Below are 7,957 nucleotides of genomic sequence, written 5' to 3' on the forward strand. Positions count from 1 at the left end.
ATGGTTCCCTTGGCTTGCCGGGATGCCACTTGCATGGAACGTGGCCCGAACCTTCAAGAGACATCGTGGTGCATCATGGCCATGAGTCTTGACACAAGATGGCATGGGAAGTCATTCGTGGGACTTGTTAGTATACAGAGGTCCAGTGTGTGCTACTAGTCTGGCAGCTAGTGTCAAGGGCTTGTCAACATGCGTGAAGGCATGGTGCCTTGAGGATTAGACCATGGACGTATGGAAGTCCTTGGTCTGTGACGTGAGCACTGTTCTTCCCTGTTACTAATCAAATAAGTCATCAATCCTAGGCAGTGAATACTTGTTCTTCACGGTTAACTTGTTCAGCTCACTGTAATCAATGCACATCCTAAAAGATGCATCCTTCTTCTTGACAAACAACACCGGAGCACCCCATGGCGAGAAACTCAGTCTGATGAACCCCAAATCAAGTAACTCCTGCAATTGAATCTTCAACTTCTTCAATTCTGCTGGGGCCATTCTGTAAGGTGTCCTAGATACTGGCTCCGCTCCTGGTACCAACTCTATAACAAATTCAATCTCCTGGTGCGGCAGCAACCCTGGAAAATATGTCGGAAACAAATTTGAAAACTCACATACCAATCTAGTCTCACCCGGTCCAACCGACACCACCCTAGAGGTATCCACAACGCTCGCTAGGAATCCCACGCAACCTTCCTGCATCAGGTCTCTAGCCTTCAATGCTGAAATCATTAGTACTCACGATCCACCAACTGTCCCCACAAACACAGAGGGTACCTCACCTTCCGGTTCAAAAGTCACCATTCTGCGCTTGTAGTCAATCGTTGCCCCATACTTTGATAACCAATCCATCCCTAGAATCATATCAAAGTCGTCCATCTCCAACTCAATCAAATCAACAGACAATTCCCTACCATCTATCTCTACTGACAATGCTCTAATCCATTTCCTAGAGACTACCAATTCTCCTGTTGGCAACAAAGTCTGAAATCCCCTAGCATACACACCAATAGGTCTACAAAGCTGGTCTATAACTCTAGCAGATACAAATGAATGGGTAGCCCCCAAATCAAATAATGCAGTGTACAAAGAACCAGCACTAGAGATCTGACCTGTCACAACTGAGGGACTAGCCTCCGCCTCAGTCTGAGTCAAAGTAAATACCCTTGCAGGAGCAAGACTGTCACTCTGCTTCTGTTCCTCCTTCTTGACTTGAGAGCAATCCCTCTTCAAATGACTAGCACTCCCACAAACAAAGCAGGCTATAATCATGCACTCACCCTAGTGTCGACGTCTGCACCGCGGACACACTGGGAAGATCCTCCAGTGGTCACTTCCACCCTGACGGCCAGTAGAAACACCCCGTGCCCTCCTATCTGAACTGGGAGGAACAAAAGAATCTGGAGCCTTCCTCTTCTTCTTACTAGAGCCACCACCCTGACTAGATCCAACAAAAGGAGGCACTGTCCTCCTGGCATCGTGCCTAACAGCGCTTTCCTTCCAGATCTGATCCTCGGCCCTCTCAGCTCTGAGGTCCTTATCCACTACCTGAGCATAAGTAGTAGTCTCTGGATCCAAAGTAATATTCACATCACGGGCGATCATAATGTTCAACCCCCGCACAAACCTATCTCTTCTTGCCGCATCAGTCGGCACTAAATCTGGCGCAAACTTCGCCAATCTATCAAATCTCAAAGCATACTCTGTCATTGTCAATCGATTCTGAGTTAGGTTGATGAACTTGTGAACCTTCGTAGCTCGAACTACCACACTGTAATACTTCTCATTAAATAAGTTTCTGAACTCTTCCCATGTCATAACTGTTACATTCCTTCTCTGAACTACCACGTCCCACCAGATGCGGGCATCCCCTCCGAACATGTAACTTGCACAAGCTACCCTCTCATTTCCGTGAACCCTCATAAAATCCATAATTGAGGAAATCATATTCATCCACTGCTCTGCCCGCTGTGGGTCTTGTCCGCCCTTGAAGGTGGGACGATGCTGTTTCCTGAACCTCTCATACAAAGGTTCCCACTTATTCTCCATAGCAGATTGAACAGGCACTGGCGCCACAACCTGCTAAACTGGCAGCCCAGTGACCTGAGGTGAGGCCTGCTGCCTCAACTGTGGAAGCTCTTCCTCTGTTTGCTGCAGCCTTGCTTCCATCTTGGCAAACATCTCTTGCCAATTATGTGGGGCAGGTGGAGGGTCCTGACCCTGGTTGTCATCCTCGGCCCTACTGCTGCGGAGCCTAGATGATTGTCAATGTATCTCAACAAAATGCCTACAACCAACGACGCCGCTCATTAGGCATGATAACAACATCCAAAACCACCTCCCAAACACATCAGCCATCCACATACAGTAATTCACATAACATATAGATAGCATATAACACACAATGGGCCATGCCCTTGCATCATGCATATGTTAACTCATTCATCATGCTCTATATAGAATAAGCAAGCAAACAGGGCATTCAAGCACATATTCAAGCATATTAGTCAATCATACCTACCATCCCTTAGTCGAGCTTGTCACTGACAGAGAGCGTACATGTTCGGTCAATCTCCAGAACCATAAACCTTGGCTCGCTCTGATACCAAGTTGTAACACCCTACTACCTTAGAGCCATTACTAAGTGAGTTTAAAAAGTGCATTCAACTCGCTAATCGAGATTTTAGGTCAAAAAGTGTGATTAAGCCATAAACAGAGTTATAAACTTTGAAAATTATTCCATTTACTGAAAATCATAAAGTGTTTGACACTTGGGATCCCAAAATGCCGTTTAGAAATATTTACAACATATAATTACAAACCAAGTCGACTAGATGAAAAAATCTAAGTTTTAATACAATCATCTCTCAAAACCACTGGCTGTGGCAGCCAGGCAGGCCAAACATGTACACGCTGCTTCATGCTCACCGTACTCATCGTTGGTCGACTTTTCCCTTGCCCTTACCTGCACCACAGAGCACCCGTGAGCAGAAGGCCAGCAAGAAAACCCTCACAAGCAGAAAACATATGCATAACAAACACATAGCATATAAACAGGCCATCAATAACATACGGCCAAGTCATTCCAAGCACTTTACCAGGCCCTGGATTTGCGGTCCACACTGTGAGGATATCCCAGGTATCCTTTAGGGTCTCGCCCTGGCAACTCGCACTCCACGTGCTCAACGCTGCTCCCGGCCCCTTGCCGTACTCGGCCTTGCACTCAACATGCCCAACACCATTCCCGACCCTTTGCAATTTCCGGCCCCTGCTGACCTCGGCCTGCACCGTTCCTGGCTCTTGTCGAACATTTACACAATTCTTTTCATAGCATAAAAAACATATATTGAACACTAACAAATTCAATCAAAGGGCTACGCCCTGCAATTGAAACATATTGGGGCTCAGCCCTGCATACAGGCTCTATGGGAACAGTGGCTTTTTTACCTGCGTCCCGAGCTCTCCGAGCACCGATATCCCGAGCATAGTCCCCTAGCTTGAGCCTCGCCAAAACTCTAGTCACAACGCATTAACAATATTCATCCATCAAGTTCTAATCTAGTAAATAACTTTGAGCCATAACTCTAATCTCCGTGACGTTTAACTCTATCAATCCTGGTGATAAAATCCATCCCAGGCCTTAACCTTTGAGTTCCCAAGCCTAAACACACTTAAAAACACAAAATGGCACTAAGAGCAGTGGCCCTACCCCACAAGCCCCGCGGCTAGCCTCGAAACAGAGGCTAGCACCTCCCTGAAGCATGCACGGGCCGTGACACATTTGGCCAAGCGCCGCGGCGTGCCTCGAGCACCTTGGCCTCCCAAGGGCTCGCATGCACATGGGCCACGACATGCCCCTCCTAGGGTCGTGACCCTCGCCTCCAAACCCAGAAATCTCCATCTTTTCCTGTATTTTCTTCAAACCATCTCATCCAAAATAATACTAACAATTCCAGATAATCATCAAAAAGGTTCTAGCCCAGTTTCAACATCAAAACCTATCAAAAACCTGCCCCACAAATTCAGCTACACACCCTAGAACAGATCAAATTCTACTCACATGCATTTCCTAAGAAAACAGTAGAAATCAACCATAATTCTCAAAGTTAGAGCTTCCCTTGCTGAGTTATGATTCAGAGTTGATCCCCTAAATTCCCAACTTTAACTCCTCAAGCTCCAAGCCCTGGTTTTCTGATTAGAGTCTCCCAAGCTCTGCCCTAATTCTAGTTCTTGATTGATTTCTTCCCCTTGCTTGATTCCTTGAGTTATCTTAGAGAGTGAAGATGAGAGAAAATAGAAACTATCTTCAGCTGAGAAGGGAAAGTGAATGTCGGTTCCTAAGTTTCTAAACACTTCCTAAGCATTGTTTTATTTAACTTAAGCTTTAAGGTTACCTCAAGGCTCGGGGTGCCAAAAACGGCCCTGAGGGCAAAATGGTAAATTTCCCCAATATCCCCTCCTAGACATTCTAACCTCAAATATATCTCCAAATATTTATTTCCATAACCCGATAACCCCATAATGCATCTAATACCCAAAATATCCCATGACTCATCCTGAGTCCGATTCTCAACCCCGTTGTGACTTTCTGGCTAACTGCACTCTAGAACTGTCTCGGATCGTGCTACACAGATATATATCACACACATATCATATTTATCACATTTATGCCCTCAGCGGGTGATAAACGAGTTTTAGGCTCGTTTATGGTCCTAGTTTTTAGGCTATTTTTCATTAGTTAGGATTATTTTATTTCGAAATTATGCTCGTTTGTTCTTGTTTCAGGGTGATTAATGTTAAGTGATACAAATAATGAAAAGGAGCGAAAGTGGAATAAAATCGGGACGGATTTGTGAATTTTGTTGGTTCTGTAAGTAGCACTACAGCGCCACTAAGGGAGCGCCGTAGCGCTAGGAAGAAATTTTGAAGAAGCTCGGCACTGACTTTAGCGCTACAGCGCTACAACATCAGCGCTTGGACGCAGTTTTCAGGAAGTTGATTTCTTACTTTAGCGCTACATCGCTACCAAAAGAGCGCTACAGCGCTGGTGCCAAGATTTCCCCCATTTCGTCTCTGAGTTTAGCGCTACAGCGCTACAAGGGTAGCGCTACAGCGCTGGTTTCGCGATTTTTGACATATCTGGTTATTTTTTATGGGCAATTGAGTCTTTTCCAGAGGGAATTTTTAGTAGGGATTCTTGGGAAACATATATGCGACTGAGACAAGGCTGACGGGGATAACGACAGCTGGAGTAAGAACACCATCTTGGAGGATTGATTGCTGGGTTTTTTTATCTTTTTCTTTAAATTTTCATGTTTGTAATTGAACTATCATATGGCTAGAATGAATATCATAGGCTAAATTCTCTTTTAGGGCTTTTATGTGAATCTTTTGGAAACCCTTTTTATGGTTTAATGCAAAAATTGATGTTCTTCTTCATCTCTTTCAATTCCTTGCAATCTGTGTTATTTGTGCGATTATTGATTGATCACATCTAATTGCTATTTTATGAATCAAATTGAAATCTGAAAAGTGAAATTTGATATGCTTTGATTGTTTGGATGCAAATTTAATTTAGAACGAAAGTATCTAGATTATTTGCCTATTTTTCGGAGTTGCGTGGTTAATGCCTTCTACATGATTCAACTTACCATAGAAATATAGGAAGTTGTCATTTAGATTGAATTTTATAAATCTTGACCAGATTATGAATTGTTTTTGCAAGTTATTCTTGAATAGGGAGAAGGGGATATAAATTATTGCATTAGGAAATAATAGGGTGGAAAATAGAGGATCATAATTGTCCTAATTTCATTTTCTCTGTTATTTTCTGTTTAAATTTTTATTGTGCTTCTTAGTATTTTTCGTTGTTTGAAATCTCTGAAATCGTTCAATCAAATAGAATTAAAAGATTGGTTGATTGGTAATTGATAAATCAGTCCTTGAGGACGATACTTGGTTTTTATCATTTTATTACGAACTGCGACTATGTGCACTTGCATAGCAAAAATATCGCAACAAGTTTTTGGCGCCGTTGCCGAGGACTGAAAATAATGATCAATATCAGTCTAATTAATTTTTATTCTAATTTGATTTTAATTTCTCTTGTTTCTAATCTGTTTAGTTGCTTAATTTGTTTATCTCAGGTGAATTTTGGTATATGCGTGGTAGAAAAGGAAAAGACACACTTGTTCCTCTTAATCCTGAGATTGAAAAGTCTTGTAAGCTAATCAGAAAGAACAAGAGGGAGGCCCAGAAATCTGTGAAGATGGCACAGAATGAAGGGGATGGCAGGAATGTTCTAATTCCTGGAGTTGTACAAGGGGGTCAGGCTTAGAACAATGCTGAGAGGAGCCTGAGAGATTATGTGCTACCCACTCTGACGGGAGTACAAAGTAGTATACGCCCACCAGCTGTAGAGGCCAATAACTTTGAAATCAAGCCCGCTATTCTACAAATGGTGCAGTCCTCTGTGCAATTCAATGGGTTGCCTTCTGAAGATCGTCACACCCATTTGTCCAATTTTCTGGAGTTGTGTGGAACCTTCAGATATAATGGGGTGAGTGATGACGCTGTCAAGCTTAGGCTCTTCCCATTTTCTCTGAGGGACAGAGCTAAAAGCTGGCTGAATTCGCTGCAGCCAAATTCTATTGTCACCTGGCAAGATCTAGCTCAGAAATTTTTGTCTAAATTCTTCCCTCTGTCCAAAGCTGCTAAATTGAGGGGAGAGATCAATAACTTTTGCCAAAATGACGGAGAGTCATTGTATGAAGCTTGGGAACGGTTTAAGGAACTCCTAAGAAGATGTCCTCATCATGGCATTGAACAGTGGATGCTAGTACAGAATTTCTACAATGGTTTATGTCCGACAACCAGAACCATTATTGATCCTGCAGCGGGTGCACTTTTATGAGCAAGAGCGCAACTGGTGCTTATGAGCTGCTGGAGGACATGGCTACAAACAACCATCAGTGGTCTGAGGAAAGATCATCAGGAGTCAGAAAGGTGGCTGGGGTACATGATCTGGATGCAATCACTGCTCTAACAGCACAAGTAGCCTCCTTGACGAAACAGTTACAACAGAGTAGTGTATCTGCCAATGCGGTTCAGATGGCAGTGAGGTGTGAAATGTGTGGTGGTGCTCATTCTGTTGATCAGTGCCCTATCTGTATGAATAATAACACCCCAGTGGATCATGCTCAAGTTCAAGCGGTGGGAAAATGTCAAAGGCCACTCAATAACCCATTCTCCAATACTTACAATCCTGGGTGGCGAAATCATCCCAATTTTTCGTGGAAGAATAATCAAGGCCAACAACCTTAGTTTCAGGGCCAATTTCAGAATAACATGCCTCAGCCACCTATTCATCAAGCTTTGTCATCACAACAGCCTAGGCCTCAACAATCAATGCCTCAACCTGAGAGGTCTAATGAACTGCAAGCTGCCTTGTTGACTCTCACTAATACTCAGACTCAATTTATGACGGAGACCAGATCCTCTATTCGAAACCTTGAGACACAAGTTGGGCAGTTGGCCAGTATGCTCAATAACAGACCCCAGGGAAACTTGCCCAGTAATACTGAAGTCAACCCCAAGGAGCAAGTTCAGGCAATTACTCTGAGGAGTGGGAAGCAAACTGAGCAGCCTAGACCTCCACAGGCAGTGGTTCAGAATAAAGAGATGGGTGAACAGTCTGATTCAGAAAGGGTTACTGAAAACCATCAGCAGTCAGAACAGAGTCCGCCAGTTGTTATTGAGCAGCCAGTTCGAGTTCCATACCCTCAGAGGCTTAGAAAGACTACACTTGATAAACAGTTTTCTAAGTTTCTAGAGGTGTTTAAAAAGCTGCACATAAACATTCCTTTTGCTGAGGCCTTGGAGCAGATGCACAGCTATGTTAAATTCATGAAGGAGATTCTGTCAAAGAAAAGGAGGATGGAGGACTATGAGACAGCAGCACTCA

At 43.7% G+C, this 7,957-nt stretch overlaps 1 non-coding gene across 1 annotated transcript; it reads right to left on the reverse strand.

Annotated features, from left to right (window-relative positions):
• Positions 1-6,709: 6,709 nt before the first annotated feature.
• On the reverse strand, positions 6,710-6,816 carry LOC133807709 (small nucleolar RNA R71). Its single transcript, XR_009879608.1, has one exon. It is a non-coding gene; the product is annotated as a small nucleolar RNA R71 (small nucleolar RNA).
• Between the last annotated feature and the right edge of the window lie 1,141 nt (positions 6,817-7,957).

The sequence above is a fragment of the Humulus lupulus genome, chromosome X (genome assembly GCF_963169125.1).
Source record: "Humulus lupulus chromosome X, drHumLupu1.1, whole genome shotgun sequence".
Taxonomy (NCBI): domain Eukaryota; kingdom Viridiplantae; phylum Streptophyta; class Magnoliopsida; order Rosales; family Cannabaceae; genus Humulus; species Humulus lupulus.